We start from the raw sequence: 18,102 nt of genomic DNA on the forward strand, positions 1-18,102 counted from the left end.
CCTCATACACCATACAAGTAGGCAACAGTTAATCAAACAGATAAGATATAAACAGGTATATGTTCAAGTCAAAGAATCAATGAATGAAATAATGGAACATTAGAAAATGCATGAGAGGTATAAACATGTTAAGCAATCACACAATAGAAGCACGGATGAAAGAAACAAGTATAAAAAATATCAGATGAATCAGACAGGTGAAACTGTGCACATAAAGGATCACTGAATAATTTAATCGGGAAATGATACAAGGAACAAATAAAATCAAGATGAAAGGCCTCTAATACATGGCATATGAGATGAACAAGAGAGGATCAAAAGATCTCTTCAATTTCCCTAAGCAATCCCTTAAGTCAAACATCAATCATAGAAAAGTCAATTGTAAAGTCAAGTCAACTTAAAAATTATCAAATAAATAGTAACTTAATCAAGAAAATCATGAAAAATTAAAATAACTAAGATGGGGTCAGGACATCATCATCCCCCAAAAAGATTTCAAAAATAATGAAAATTGGTTAGTGAATTAATTGAATCAAAACAAAGGTCAAACCAAAAGTCAAACAACAAGACTAGGTTAGAAATAAATCAAGAATAAATAGTATATTAATCACAAAAATTATGAAAAATTAAACTAACTTAGGTGGGGTCAGGACATCATCATCCCCCAAAAAGATTTCAAAAATAATGGAAATTGGTTATTGAATTAATTGAATCAAAGCAAAGGTCAAACCAAAAGTCAAACAACAAGACTAGGTTAGAAATAAATCAAGAATAAATAGAAAATTAATCACAAAAATTATGAAAAATTAAACTAAATAAGATGTGGTCAGGACATCATCATCCCCCAAAAAGATTTCAAAAATAATGAAAATTGGTTATAAATTAATTGAAATAAAACAGAAGTCAAATGAAAAGTCAACCAAGCAAGCTAGGTCAAAAATAAATCCAAAATAAATTAAAATGGGAAATAAAATTCCAAGAAAAGGTCAGGTTGACCATGAGACATTGGCCAACCCTCATCCCAAAAATCAGAAGTTAAAAATAATTCTAAGTCATGAAAATAAAATAAATGAAAAAATGTGTATTAAAATGAACCATTTGAAATGAATAATTGAAATAAAATATTAATATTAAATAAAATATGAAAATAAAAATTAAATAAATTAAATAAAACATTAAAGAATGTAAAAAATATTTTTTGGTATTTTTATGAATAAATAAAATATTTTTATTAATTAAAACAAAACAGAAAAAATAAAATAAGAATAAAAAGGAAAGAATGAAAATAAATGGATTTGGTAATGGGCCATGAGGAGGTGGGGGCGGATAGCAGACCCGGTCCAATTAATTAAATAGCATGTGACATAAATAAAAATGTAACAATTAAAATAACATGTAACATTGCAAACAAATGGTCAAGGGTTGTTTAAGTTGCTAGAAGACAAAAGCGAAGTGGATGGACCAGATTAAAAGGGACCGCGCGATCCAGCGGTTGTGAGAGGGCCACACATTCCTCTTCCATGCAAACGTAAACAGCCAAATAACATCCAGTAGGAGAACGTGAAAATGCAACGTGTTTCATTCATTTTCCAGCCAACATATCTCATGCTACAGTGCTCCAAACGAGATGAAGTAAAAACCAAAGTTCTAGTATGGAACGAGTAGAACACAATGGTGCTTTGTTTCATTAAAAATAATGGCCCTAGCATGTAGAAAAGTGAACAACAAGGGGGCTTCATGCACCCAGATTCAACAAAAAAAAATAATGTCACAAACTCCAACTTAATGAACATGCTTCATGTTTAGGGCTTTACAAACAATCATGGCATGGTATTAACATGGCAAATAAGTATGGAACAAGCATGGCATAAATGAAAAATAACATGAAATATGGATGGTAAGCATGAAATGGACATGGAAAATATGATGAAGAAGCATAGCATGAGCATGGAAGAGAGTGATAACATGTTTACCTAGTGGATGCAAGGTCCACTACCCCTTGGTGTGGAGGAAATGCAAAGAGAAAAGATGCTCTTTTGATGCTTGTGCTTGAGAAATGGAAAATGAGGAATGGATCTTGAATTCCCTCCCTTGCCTCTTGCTCAAAAATATAGCCACCATTTTTCAGATTAGGGTTTAGAATGTTTAAGTATGTAGGGTTTAATGATGGCTAATGGGCTTGGAATGTTTGTTTGAGTTTATGTGCAAAAGGTGCAAAAATGAGGTGTGAAAAGAAATGGCTAAATGTAGCAAAACTTAAGTGAATGAACATAAAGTAAATGGCCAAATGAGGTAAAAAGTGTGTTGATTGGTTTTATGGTCTGATTTGGTTTGGCTTGTGCAGCACAAAAATAGTCCAACAAGGTGACTTTAAGACCTTGTAACTTGATGAGTATGTAACCAAATGGCAAGGCAATGCAAACAGTAGAAAGAGGGCATGGAGCTTAACATTTTTCATGTTGAACACAAGTTGAAATGATGAGTGGAAAGAGGTGAAAAATGGCCATAAAGTTCAGGTTCCATAGCTGCAAAATGGTTGGGCCAGTTTAGCCTAAATGCTGTCAAAATATTCAGTATATGATACCAACTTTAGATGAGTGTATCTTTCAAACCAATGATCCAAATGGGATGATTCTAAAAGGATGTGAAAGAGGACATAGCAAGGTACAACTGTCATGAAGAAATTATTTTCAAAAGATACCTTGAAGTGCAATAAATATGGCCCATAAGTCTTGACAAATCTTGAAGCTTTTGGACTTAGAAAATTTTTTAAGTGTCCTAAAATAATGTCTTACTTTGACCAAGCATAACTTTCTCAAGTTTAATCCAAATGAAACAAAATTTATATCTCTAGAAAGCTTGGAACAAGAGGAACAACTTTAGTATTGGAGAAATTTTCAAATGGAGCTTGCATATTGATGGAATATAAGCTTAAAGTGGGTGCAAAAACCATAAAAACTTGCCCTAAATGGAAAGTCAACTATTTCCAAATTTAGTAACTTTTCCAACTCCTGATTAAATGATGAATCCATGATCCAACCTTGATCAAATTTCACATGTAGGCTCCCTTAGGCATGAATTTTGAGATTCCACTTTCAAAATGTCAGGAGTTGACTTTTCTGGCCCCACAGTTGACTTTTCCCAAACTGTCTGATTCTCGATTCCATTGATCAATTGAAGCACCTCTGGCTCAAATAAAGAGCTGATTTTTTGTATGTATACTCTTGTGGACATATGGAGGGCCATGGAAAAGAGTTTCATCCAAGCTATCAGAAATAAACCGATTTTATACCAAACCCTAGTTTTAGGGCAAAAATGACTGGGAACTGATTGCACTGATTGCCAATGGATCTTTCTGTGATAAATATCGATCTTCTTAGGCCAAGATGCCTCTATAATCATGACATGAATGAGCCTCTTTTCCTTTCCACCAAAAATTGCTTGTTGCAGATAGCCACGAAACCCTGATTTCTGATTAAATGCAGATGCACACTCTGGGAGTTCTGAATCTTCCACTGATGAACTGAGGACCATAATAAGACATATGGAACCCCTTGAGACCCTTGAGACTTGTATACATAGAAAGTGAAGTCCAATTCTCAGTCTTGCTTTGTGTGGGCTCCTTCTATTAAGGAGTGAGCAATCAAATCTTGATTTCCCAAGTCACTAATGCAGTATGCAATGAGTATGACCTAGTATGATGCTAATGCAATGTGAAACATAATCCCGTGCTTCCAAGAAAAATGAAGGTAAATTTTGGGGTATTACAGGTAGGTCTATGACTAACTCAAGTTTATTTAGCTAAGAAATCCTCCTCAAGCTAATGTGAACCAAGCGTCTACGCCACACCCATTGCTCTTCATATACAAACATTAAACATTTTACGTTTTGATTTTTTAAATCTGAAAGCTTTATTTTGTAAATGTTGTTCTTCCTTTTTCCAGTGAAGAGGATTGTGCCATTTTTCTGATTAACAACTTTGCACGTTTTTTGATTAAAGATTATATCATAACCGATATCACTTAATTGACTTATGGATAACAAGTTATGCATTAATCCCTCAACATAAAGGACATCAGAAATAGAGGGAAGAGATCCATTCCCAAGTGTTCCATATCTTGTGATTCTTCCTTTCTAATTTCCTCCAAAGCCTATGAAGCCAGCATCTTTAAGTTCCAGGTTTTGGAACATATGCTTTCTTCCCTTCATGTGTCGCGAGCATCCAGAGTCCAGGTACCATCATTGGTGTTTTAACTTTGTTGTTGGTGTAAGCCCTAGAGGCCAATACTTTTGGTACTTGTATCGAATTATTTATTAATAATAAAAGGTTTTTTCTTTATTATGTTTGTTTAATAAAGCCCCTAGAATAGCTAGTCCGTTTAATGTATCAAGTGTGACTTAATCATGAGATCCCATTAAACATAAGGACATTATTCTTAAAGTATCTGTAGTCGAGATTTGTTGTGAAGTGGGATAACATTAAAGCATTAAGACTATTATGTATATAGACTGATGATCACATCTCATGGATCATGGATAAGGAGTTATCAAGTGTTAAACATAGGTATGAATATTAGGAGTAATATTTATATTGGATTGACCCGCTATGAGAATACTATATAGAATGTTATGCAAAGTGTCATAAGTTATTCACATGGTGATAATGGTGTCTACCACCCTTCGACCCGAAACCACTATGGACCCTAGATGTAGAGTCGAGTGCCTTATTGCTGATCAAACATTGTTCGTAACTGGATGACCATAAAGATAGTTGATGGGTACTCCACGAAGCATGTTGAGGGACATGAGTGACCTTGATGGAATTTGCCCATCATGCGTAATAGGATAAATGTAGACGGGCCCAATATTGAACTAGACAAGGATGACACTGTTTATGCTTTGTGTTCAATATAAACATAAGGGAAAAGGGGTAATTATACACATAAGTATTATCACAAAAGGATTTTTCTGATCACATGACATTTTCGTGTCTTGGGTAGCAGTGATGTGTTTCTAGATACCGCTCACTGTATATTATGTTAAATACGTGAATTAATATAATTGCCAATGCCACGAAAACCTACAAGATCACACACAAAAGGACGGATTGATGAGAGATAGAGTAAATAAGGAACACCTTAAGGTATGGTACGGTTCACTTAAGTAGAATACTAAATATGGTAAGGTACCACGCGCTTAAGTGATTTAAGTATATCATAAGATATGGGCCACATACACTTAAGTGGGCTTTTCAGCTTACAACCCACACAAGTGGTTCTATAAATAGAACCCTTGTGCAGAAGCATTTGATTAGATGAAAATTTTGTTTCTCTCTATCTCTCTCTCTCTCTCTCTCTCTCTCTCTCTCTCTCTCTCTCTCTCTCTCTCACACACACACACACACACACACACACACACACACACTCAAAGGCTTCATTCGTAGAAGCTAGCACTGAGACTGAAGGAATCCGTTTGTGTGGACTGAGTAGAGGCCTTGTCACCATTCAACATTCGTGATCACTCCTTCGATCTGTATCAAGGGTTTCAATCGCCACAAGAGGTAATGATTCTATCACTGATCATGCCCATTCGTAAGGATCACTAAAGGAGAAAATTTTAATTTTCGCTGTGTTTTGGATCGCTATTCTCCTTCAGTGGTATCAGAGCCACTTCGAAACCATGCATCTGATAGCTGTTTATTTTCTGTATTTTCTATATTAATACGATTAAAAGACAAAATGAATCAAAGAATAAACGAGTAATTAAATTTATCATCATGTGTGTACGATTTGGGTGATTGATGTTGACTATGCTTCGGAATCCGACGTTAGTATGGTGAAGCAGCGATACATCGATCATCCATAGGTTACGCAATTGAGATTAATCAAGTTATATATATGATATAAGTAATCCTGATGCAAAATACGGTATATATGATATACTGTTTCTGTTTCGTTCATTCAAACACTTCATGGTTGTTTTCCTTTTAGCGATCAATGGTCATTTGCTTCTTGATCTGACATTAGTATGGTGAAGCGATGACGTGTTGATCAATCATATTAAATTAACAATTGAGGTGTGTTTGGAGGTATGAAACTGGTGCATTAAGGTTCATGACGGTACAAGGGTTGTGCTGTCAAAGAGTTATGCGATTAGGGTTGTGTCTGCGCAAGAGTTGTGCTTTAAAGTATCAAGTTTTGATGCAAAAATAGACGTTGATTTCAAATAAATAGGCGTTTCCCCCTTGAGCCCCGTTTGCTGAACGGCCAACGAAACCCTCAACTAACTCTGAGTAGTGTGATCAGTTGCCGAAATTTAATTTGGTTTATTTAATTAACAGAATTTAAATTAATAATAATAATAATGTGTTTATTATTATTGTCTTGTGGTGATCGATTATGGCCTTAGTTTTCCTATTATTTTGTGTTGGGGTTTTAAATGATGACCTGCGTGTCGTGCCTCTCTTTTAATCTCTTAATGTAACTTATTTTCTCATCTCACTCCCTCGTATGTAAAACGAGTTTCTTTTATGTAATGTAATGTTATGAAGAAAGAGAAGAATACAATACCAAATGAGGACAACCTTGAAGGTCTTGCTTGGAGAAGCTTAGATCATTATTAGGTTAGCTTAGGTTCTCTCATTGGCTTGGGAGAACAATTGTGATAGGGGTCATAACTGTTTCATTTTGTATGTATGTTGATGCATGTGAGAGACGATTTATATGATAAATAAGCCGGTGAGATCAGAATAATTGCAAATTTCCTCAAATTAAATATTAAGTTTCTGCTTTCTAAGTTTTAGCACTCATCAAGACTAGTATCGAATAATGTAGGTTTCGCCTACGCGAGGTGTATGTTATATATTAGTAACGTGCGATGGGATAATTGTAATATCCAATTGCTAAAACAATGGGTCAGACTTAACTAAACAAATTATAATAAGATTTTATACGTTTAGAAGCAAAAGTTGGAAATGATCCATGTGATGGATTGGAATAAGGAGTTATTCACCCAACTAAAATATTCGAGAGTTGTATTAGATACAATTGGAAGGAGTTCCTACCTAAATAACCTAGTTTTGTGTAATCCGCCTACGCGGACTTAATACAAAGTGAATTGTGGATCTCGACCCACTAGAAAATCTTCCAACGGGATTTTCCGAATCAAATGGTGAGGGTCATTTGTTTTGAGTAAAATAGTGGGAGTATATTTAATTAAATGCCTAAATTAAATATGTTATTTTAGTGATACTTATATTTTCATTATTTTTCATGTAGATTACCATGACAACAAACACCTCTAACAACATTTTACGATCAATCCTTGATAAGGAAAAATTGTCTAGGACAAATTTTCCGGATTGGCACTGAAATCTGAGGATTGTCCTCAAACATGATAGAAAGTTGTATGTCTTGGAGAAACCTATTCCTAAAGAGGAACCTCCTAGTTCTGCACCTAAGGAAGAAAGAGATGCTTATAATAAGTATGTCGATGATGCCAATGAAATTGCTTGCCTCATGCTAGCTACCATGAACTCAGAGTTATAAAAGCAACATGAGAACATGGCAGCGTTCGATATGATCGAACACCTGAAGATGCTCTATCAAGAGAAGGTAAGGCATTAAAGGTTTGAAGTTTCAAAAGCCCTTTTTCGAGGCAAGTTAGCTGAGGGAGCCCCTGTAGGTCCCCATATGCTCAAGATGATTGGGTATGTGGATAGCCTTGAGAGGTTGAGTTTTCCCCTTGGAAAGGAACTTGCGACTGATTTGATCTTGTAATCATTGCCAGATAACTTCAGTCAATTTGTCCTTAATTTCAATATGAATAATATGGACAAATCTTTTCTGAACTGCTAGCCATGTTAAGAACTGCTGAGCAAACTCTGAAGTCAAAAGGGAAGCCCATTCTGATGATCGAAAATGGAAAAAGACAGAACAAAAGACCCACCAAGCAGGGTGGTAAAAGGAAAGGCAAGGAAGTTGCCAAACCCAAACCCACAACTCCTTCTTTGAAGCCTAGTGGAGGAATAGCAAAGGAAGGCACCTGCTTCCATTGCGGTAAGACCGGACACTGGAAGAGAAACTGCCCAAAGTACCTGGAAGATAATAAGAATGGAGTATAGACTTCAACTTCAGGTATTTTTGTTATTGAAATTAATTTATCTACTTCTGCATCATGGATATTAGATACTGGATGTGGTTCTCACATTTGTACCAATGTGCAGGCGCTAAAAAGGAGTAGAGATTTGGCAAAAGGTGAAGTTGACCTACGAGTTGGCAATGGAGCAAAGGTTGTTGCTTTAGCCGTAGGAACTTATGTATTGACTTTACCTAGTGGCTTAATAATTCAGATAGAGAACTATTATTATGTACCTGCAATTAGTAGGAATATTATTTTCATTTCTTGTTTAGACAAGTTTGGTTTTTCATTTATAATAAAGAACAATTGTTGCTCCATTTATTTGAATGATATATTCTATGCTACTACACAAATGAACAATTGGCTATATGTCCTTGATCTTGAAATGCCTATTTATAACATTAATACTAAAAGGATGAAACCTAATGAGTTAAATCCAACTTACCTTTGGCATTGTCGATTAGGCCACATAAATGAGAAATGCATTTCCAAACTCCATAAAGATGGACTCTTGGACTCTTTTGATTATGAATCATATGAGACATGCATATCTTGTTTAATTAGAAAGATGAAAAAGTCTCCATTCACAGGAAAAGGTGAAAGAGCTAATGATCTTTTGGCCCTCATACATACTGATGTATGTGGACCATTGAACATTCCAACCAGAGGAGGTTTTCAGTACTTCATCACATTTACTGATGATTTCAGTAAATATGGTTATGTGTATTTAATGAAACACAAATTAGAGTCCTCTGAAAAGTTCAAGGAATTCAAGAATGAAGTACAAAACCAAATAGGTAAGAATATTAAAACTCTTCGATCAGATCGAGGTGGTGAATATTTAAGCCTAGAGTTTGATGACAATCTGAAAGAGTGTGGGATTGTATCCCAACTTACTCCTCCTGGAACACCCCAATGGAACGGTGTATCTAAGAGAAGAAATCGAACCTTGTTAGACATGGTTCGATCCATGATGAGTCACGTCGATCTTCCAAACTCCTTTTGGGGACAACACTATTGACAGCAGCTTACACACTTAACCGTGTTCCATCCAAAAAGGTTGAGAAGACACCATATGAAATATGGAGTGGTAAGAAACCACATATGTCTTACATGAAGATTTGGGGTTGCGACGTTTATGTGAAACGACAAATTTCTACTAAGCTTGAGCCCAAATCTGACAAATGCTTATTTGTAGGGTATCCTAAAGAAACAAGAGGGTATTACTTCTACAATCCTTCTTAGAGCAAAGTGTTTGTCGCTCAAACTGGAGTTTTCCTAGAAAAGGATTTTATTTCCAAAGGAATGAGTGGGTGGAAAGTAGAGCTTGAATAAAATCAAGAGTCACAAAGCATTGATACACCCATGGAGGAATTAGAGCAGGAAACACAAGTAGTTGTGGAAGAGCAACCTACTCAAGTAGAACAAGACCAGCGTAGGTCAAGCATGATAAATCACCTACCTGAGAGATATGTATATCTCATAACTGATCAAGGTGATGTATTACTCATGGACCAAGATGAGTGTGTGACCTACCAAGAGACCATAATTGGTCCCGAGTTTGAGAAGTGGCTAGAAGCCATGAAATCTGAAATGGATTTCATGTACACAAACCAGGTTTGGACCTTGGTAGAGCCTCCTGTAGGAGTTAACCCTATAGGATGCAAGTGGGTCTTCAAAAAGAAGACTGACATGGATGGCAAGCTACATACCTATAAGACAAGACTGGTTACAAAAGGATTTAACAAATTCATGGGGTTGACTATGATGAAACCTTTTCACCAGTTGCAATGCTTAAATTTGTTTGGATTTGACTTGCTATCGTTGTATATCATGATTATGAAATATGGTAGATGAATGTCAAAACTGCTTTCCTAAATGGGAATCTTCTTAAGGATGTGTACATGACACGACCTGAAGGATTTGACATACCAGAAGAAGCCCAAAAGATATGTAAGTTACAAAGATCAATCTATGGATTGAAGCAAGCTTCCAGAAGCTGGAATCTTTGTTTTGATGAAACAGTAAAACAATATGGATTCATCAAGAATGAATATGAGCCTTGTGTCTACAAGAAGGTTAGTGGGAGCATGATCGTCTTCCTGGTATTATATGTAGATGACATATTACTCATTGGAAATGATGTCCCTACCTTATAACAAGTAAAGTCATGGTTGGGGAAATGTTTTTCTATGAAGGACATAGGTGAAGCGGCCTATATATTAGGAATCAGGATCTATAGAGATAAATCACAAAATTGCTTGGCCTAAGTCAGAGTACATACATAGACAAAGTGTTGAGACGCTTTAATATGCATGATTCCAAGAAAGGCTTCATACTTATGCAACATGGCATGTGTCTATCAAAAACACAATCCCCTTTAACTAAGGAAGAAAGGGATCACATGAATAAGATTCCATATGCATATTCAATAGGATCTATCATGTATGTCATGTTATGTACTTGACTAGATGTTTCGTATGCTTTAAGTGCAACAAGTAGGTACCAATCTGATCCTGGTGATGCTCATTGGGCAGCTGTCAAGAATATCCTTAAGTATTTGAGAAAGACTAAGGACTCATTCTTGATATATGGAGGTCAGGAAGAGCTTGATGTAATTGGATACATTGATGCTAGCTTCCAGATAGATAAGGATGACTTTAGATCGCAATCTGGTTATGTGTTTTGCTTAAACGGTGGCGATGTGAGCTAGAAAAGTTCAAAGCAAGATTCAGTTGTTGATTCTACAACTGAGACCGAGTATATTGCTGCCTCAAGTGCAGCAAAGGAAATTGTTTGGATCAAAAAGTTCATTAGTGAACTTGGCATAGTTCCTAGCATTGTGGATCCCATTGATCTCTATTATGATAAAAATGGTGCTATCGCACAAGCTAAGGAGCCTAGATCTAACCAACGATCCAAACACATACTTAGGCATTATCACCTCATTAGAGAGATAATAGATGGAGGAGATGTGAAAATACGCAGAGTACCTACACTTGACAATATTGTTGACCCACTGATAAAGCCTCTTACGCAGCAGAAGCATGATGGCCATATTAGATCTATGGGCATTATGGGTATGCCTAATTGGCTCTAGTTCTAGTGGGAGATTGTTGGTGTAAGCCCTAAAGGCCAATAATTTTGGTACTTGTATCGAATTATTTATTAATAATAAAAGGCTTTTTCTTTATTATGTTTGTTTAATAAAGTCTCTAGGATAGCTAGTTCGTGTAATGTATCAAGTGTGACTTAATCATGAGATCCCATTAAACATAAGGACATTATTCTTAAAGTATCTGTAGTCAAGATTTTTTGTGAAGTGGGATAACATTAAAGCATTAAGACTATTATGTATATAGACTGATGATCACATCTCATGGGTCATGGATAAGGAGTTATCAAGTCTTAAACATAGGTATGAATATTAGGAGTAATATTTATACTGGATTGACCCGCTATGAGAATACTATATAGAATGTTATGCAAAGTGTCATAAGTTATTCTCATGGTGGTAATGGTGTATACCATCATTCGACCTGAAACCACTATGGACCCTAGATGTAGAGTTGAGTGCCTTTAATCAAATGTCATCTGTAACTGGATGACCATAAAGATAGTTGATGGGTACTCCACGAAGCATGTTGAGGGATATGAGTGACCTAGATGGAATTTGCCCATTCTGCGTAACAGGATAAATGTCTACGGGCCCAATATTGATCTGGACAAGGATGACACAATCTATGCCTTGTTTTCAATATAGACATAATGGCAAAAGGGTAATTATACACATAAGTATTATCACAAAAGGATTTGTCAGATCACATGACATTTTCGTGTCTTGGGTAGCAGTGATGTGTTGCTAGATACCGCTCACTGTTTATTATGTTAAATATGTGATTTAATATAATTACCAATGCCGCGAAAACCTACAGGGTCACACACAAAAGGACAGATTGATGAGAGATATAGTAAATAAGGAACACCGTAAGGTATGGTGCACTTAAGTGAATTGTAGAACATCGTAACGTATGATTCACTTAAGTAGAATACGAAATATTCTAAGGTACCACACGCTTAAGTGATTTTGGTATATCATAAGATATGGGCCACATACACTTAATTGGGATTTTTAGCTTACAACCCACACAAGTGGTTCTATAAATAGAACCCTTGTGCAGAAGCATTTGATTAGATGAAAATTCCGTTTTTCTATCTCTCTCTCTCACTCAAAGCCTTCATTCGTAGCAGCTAGCACTGAGACTGAAGGAATCCGTTCGTGTGGACTGAGTAGAGGCGTTGTCACCATTCAACGTTCGTGATCACTCCTTCGATCTGCATCAAGGGTTTCAATCGCCGCAAGAGGTAAGAATTCTATCGCTGATCATGCCCATTCATAAGGATCACTAAAGGAGAAATTTTTAATTCCCGTTGTATTTTGGATCGCTATTCTCCTTCATATGCTGCACAGGATATCTGTAACATATACTATTTTATTTTTTGGCACCCATAATCTGTTGGGTCCTTTAGGATTAGTTCTCCCAGAATTTCTAAAAACTTTGGGTTTTCTAGCATTAATTAATTTCTATGTTTGTGCAGGTGTGTAATGATAAGAAAAATGAGATTTAAGTTTGTTTTTTACAGAAGGTTTTAAATTATCTTCATCAGAGTCATATTCAATTCCTCTTTTCTTATTTTGACTGACACCATAGATCATAGAAGCCATTTTACTTCTTTCAAGTCCGTTGTTGAGAAATTTCTGAAAAGCCTTTTCATATTTATATATGATGGTGAAGTAGGTGGAGCTTTAGAAAGAGTTTCTTCAAGTTTTGAACATTTTTTGGTTGAAAATTCATTTTATTTTTCAAGTATAAAATTATTTTCTTTAAGTTCAGAAACTTCTTTCTCAAGCTTATCACACTCTTCAACAGTCTCTTCATGAACCTTTTCAGGTTCTTGAATTTTTGTCAAAGCTTTTGATACAAGCTCAGAGATTCTGATAAATAGGCTTCCAGATCAGAACGAGAAAAGTCAGAGAATACCTCTTCAGAGTCAGACTCTCTTTCATATGAACTTCCAAAGGTGTTGGCCATGAATGCAACGTTTTCTTGCTCCTCTTCAGAATCAGATTCTGAAGGTTCATATTCATAGTCGTCCCATGTTGCCATGAATCCCTTCTTCTTTGCTTTGAAGGAGTTCTTCTTGAAACTTTCCTTTCTGAAGTTGTCCTTCTTGAGCTTTGGACATTCATTTATGTAGTGTCCAGGTTCTTTTCATTCGTAGTAGGTCACTTCCTTGTTGTGTCTGCCTCTGGAGGTTGAATCTGGACGATCTGCCTTTTGTCTAGGCCTTCTAAAGTGGTTATTTCTTTTTCTCTAGAGTTGTTTGATTTTTCTGGAAAGAAGAGATAACTCCTCCTCATCATCAGAATCTTCATTCTCAGAGTCATCTTCGTCTTCTTCTTCAGATTGAAAGGCTTTGTTCCTTTCTGGCTTTCTTCATTCTGATTTGGACTTTAGAGCTACTGATTTGCTTTCCTTCTCAAGTGCATCTTCCTCTAACTCTATCTCATGACTTCTAAGGGAGATGATAAGTTCTTCAAGGCTTATGCTGTTCAGATCCTTGGATAACTTCATAGCAGTAACCATAGGTTTCCACTTCTTGGGAAGACTTATGATTATCTTTTTGACATGATTTGTTGTATTATATCCTTTGTCCAGAACCTTGAGTCCTACAACTAAGGTTTGGAACCTTAAGAACATCACTTCAACAACTTCATCATCTTCCATTCTGAAGGCTTCATACTTCTGGATTAAGGCCAGAGCATTAGTCTCTTTAACTTGATTATTGCCTTCATGAGTCATCTTCAAGGAATCAAAGATTTCTTTGGTTGTTTCCCTGTTGGTGATCTTCTCGTACTCATTGTAGGAGATTGCATTCAACATAATGGTTCTTGCTTTATGGTGATTCTTGAAATCACGCTTCCGATCATCACTCATTCTGTTTCTTGAGATAGAGATACCGATAGCAGAAATTGGTGGTTCATAACCATTTGTGACAATATCCCATAGATCAGTGTCGTAGCCTAGGAAGAAGCTCTCAATTTTGTCCTTCTAATAGTCAAAACTTTCTCCATCAAAAAATGGAGGTTTGGCGTTGTAGCTATCTCTTTCATTTGTGTTAGCCATGATGTTTTTCTCATACTGGATCTCTCTACATTGTTAAGTGTTTGATACAAAAATCAATAATAGAGCCTAAGCTCTGATACCAATTGAAGGTAGAGAAAAAACAAGAAAGGGGGGTTTGAACTATTTTCACAGTAATCAAAAACTTTTACAACACCACTCACACGAAATTAAATGCTAACACAAGAAATTTATCCTGGTTCGCTTGAAAATCAAAGTTACTCCAGTCCACCCGGCCAAGGTGATTTCACCTTCAATAAGGACTTAATCCAATAATCTCAATAGATTACAAAAACGTCTAAGAGTTCAATAATCTCTTAGTCCTCTTAAGTCTACAGACTTAAACAAGTCACTTGAGGAATATCAACAAATTTAGAGAAGCACAGGTGTTTGCCTTAGTACTTCTAGGTAAGAAGTATAAACACAATTAAGAACACGAATCAATGATCACACTTAGAGCAACAATTATTGTGTGATTACTGAATTTTACAAAGAAAGTATATTGAGTAAGTAGATCAAAGTATATTGTAGAATTCTTGTGTATTCTTCGTATTTAGCATGATGATGATGAGGCCTCGATATGGTACTTTGAGATGATCCCTTTGGAGGGAAATTAATGGAGATTTCTTGTTAATTATGGGAATTAATGGTATTAACTTCTTTGTCCTTTCCATAGCAGTCTTGGAACATAATCCATAATTTCCTTATAAAGATTGGTACTATAATTAGAATACTTCTTGATTAAGTTTCTGATTTTGATGAGTCATATGATTTGTTGAGCGTGAATCAGAGTTAGTGGAGTCAGAGTCTTTGGGTAGAAGCTTGTAGTCTTCAGATATTCTCTTAACTAGTCTTCAGATAGTTGTTGTTTGTTGAATAGTCTTCAGATAGATGTTTGTTGAATAGACTTCAGATGTTAGCTTGACTGGTCTTCAGATAGAGTGTCTTCTGATGTTGTCTTGCAAATTCATCATATGTAGAGTCTTCAGACATCAAATATGAACTTCAGTGTCAGATTCTATATGTGATTCTTTCAGAAGTGTTCTTGTTCATAGTCAGATATGATTTCTTCATTGATGGATCAACTTTTCTGGACTATGTTAGATGCCATATATTATTTTCCTCAGATTCATTTTTTCTTAGAAACCTGCACACAGAGAAAATTATTAGGGTACCAAATTGTTTCATTCTTTGTTATCATCAAAACTTAGAGATATATTGCAGAACCAAAATCTTGTTCTAACAAGCCCGAAGTTCTTAGTGTGTTGAGAAATTCAGGACTTAGTAGGTTTATAATGTCCATGTCATGTATTTCCGATCTATCTATTGAGTTAGAGCGGTAGTAGTCTCTCGCCTCACCTAAACGAAATAATAAATAAATCGTTAAGAAAAGGAATACAATTTAAAGACAATTGAAAGAAATATGGTATATGAGATGATGTACCTGGCATTAGATCAATAACATGTTCATTGATTTTATCAACAGTTTCAATTGTTGCTACTAGAATAACTCAACTTTTTAGATAATCATACGAGCAGTACTTATCAATAAAACTCGGATATGTACTCTCCACAATTGCTGTAATTGGATCATCAAAACTTGATATTAAGATTTCATAAGGAATATCAAACTCGACATATCCATCATTAGGTTCTGAAAATTTACCCTATCCAATATTTAGCAACCATTTTGAAAATTGTTCAATTTCATGACTTTCGGTTGGGTTTAAACCACTTTGAAGTCTCATATTTCTTGTAAGCGTAAGTACCTCACAATCATTCCAAATGTAAGAAGCATTCAATGAACTCTGCACAATATTTGAACGGGTTACTCTTGGTACAACAGGAAGAATTTATCTAAAATCACCTCTAAAAACTATGACTTTACCACCAAAAATGGAGTTGGAATTAGGATTATTACCCATAATGTCTCTAAGTGTCCTATCAAGAGCCTCAAGACAATGTTTGTGTGCCATGGGTGCCTCATCCCAAATTATCAACTAAGTTTGTCTCATCAATTCTGTAAGATCATCCTTAGGTTCTATGTTGCAAACAAAATTCTCTAAAGTTGGTACGGGAATTTTGAACTTCAAATGGGTTGTTCTCCCTCCAGGAAGCAACAGCGATGCAATTCCACTTGATGCAACGATTATGACAATTTGATGTTTTGATCTCAAATAACTTGCAAGAGTTCGCCACATAAAAGTTTTTCCCGATCCTCCACGCCCATGCAAGAATAAAACACCACTTTGTTGTGATGTGACAGCATTAATGATTTTATTAAAAATAATGTTTTGTTCACTGTAGCGGGGTATTCGTTACCATTATAAATATTGACTAAATCCAAGGTAAACCATACAAGTCGAGTCGCCACCGCACTTCTATTTATCCAAAGGAATGGTTAGAAAGCGAACAAAAACCTAAAAGTTTTAACAAAAACTAATAAAAGAAACAGAGATCTGGATAAGGGGGTTGGTTATGCAATGGGAAGGTGTTAGGCACCCAAAACATCCTAGGTACTCCTAGGGAGCCCTTTTCATACTTGTTGTAAGGTAGTTGTTTTGTGAAAATTTTATTTGTGCAAACATGATTGAAGAGATGAGAAGAGAACGTACAAGTTATTTACATTTTGTGTTTGGATGGATAAACCCATTGCCTACGTACCATCTTATAAAAAGATTAGGATCAAAACCTCGTAGTTCGGGGTAAAAATCTCAAAAACAAATGAGTGGATTGATTGGTCCAAAAGCCTTAAGGTCTTTTGTTATCAAAGGGAGAAAACTCAACCTAAAACCACAAATCCACTATGTGAGGATAGCTTCAACATGCTAGTGAGGGGTTAACCCTTTAATAAGCATGGAAGACTCATTGTCCATCACTAAGGATATAGGTGAGTATTACATCTACCACAAGGATAACTCAAACCTAATAGCTAAAGGTTATGGAAATTTTTGATTAAGAAAGTGGCCACTGGAACCACAAAAGGAAAATTTGAATGGGTTATATTTACCAATTAGAAGTATATACAAAAGTTGTCAAAGTTGACTTAAAGATTCAATTCAAAATGAGTGTTATGAAAAGAAAGTTTGAAAATCAAAAGCATAAGGCTTAGGTTTCTAATGTTGAAAACAAAGGTTAAATGTTTGCACAAAAAGGGTTTTGGCTTGGGTTAAAGTGGAGAGATGAAGAAGAAAGGCTAAGTCCTAAGGAGAACAAAAAGGTGAGGGATAAGAAATGAAACCACACTAGGAGTTCCTCTCTTGAGATCATATTGATGATCCAACTAGCTCCCATCCTTTGGAATAAGCAAGCACAGAGTATAAGAAATCAAACAAGTCTCATAATAGATCCTCAATGTATCTTGTATCTTCTACTTGGATGAACATGGTAATGATCCTACAATTAAGCTCAAATGGAAACTCCTAGTTCAAGAGCACACCCAACAAAAGTTCCATGGGGTAAAGCACTCTCCTAACCAGAGACCAGGGAAACAACAAACTAATAGGGAGATTAAGACTCGAGCCTAATAGTTGTCATGCAATCAACATCCCTAAGTTGAGGTCTCTAACAAGAACTTAACTCACAAGTAAACAAACATCACACACTATATCCATACAAGAGGCTCAAACAATGGGTGGGCTTTAGTCAAGAGAGGTCATGTCAACCTCGACAAACAAGCCAAACTGTAAAGGGTAATCTGTAGCTCTTAACCACTAACATTGAACGTTAGGATGAAGCTGATCAAAATGGTAATGAGGATGAGACCTCATGCTCTTAA

The sequence above is a fragment of the Lathyrus oleraceus genome, chromosome 1 (assembly GCF_024323335.1).
Source record: "Lathyrus oleraceus cultivar Zhongwan6 chromosome 1, CAAS_Psat_ZW6_1.0, whole genome shotgun sequence".
Taxonomy (NCBI): Eukaryota; Viridiplantae; Streptophyta; class Magnoliopsida; order Fabales; family Fabaceae; genus Lathyrus; species Lathyrus oleraceus.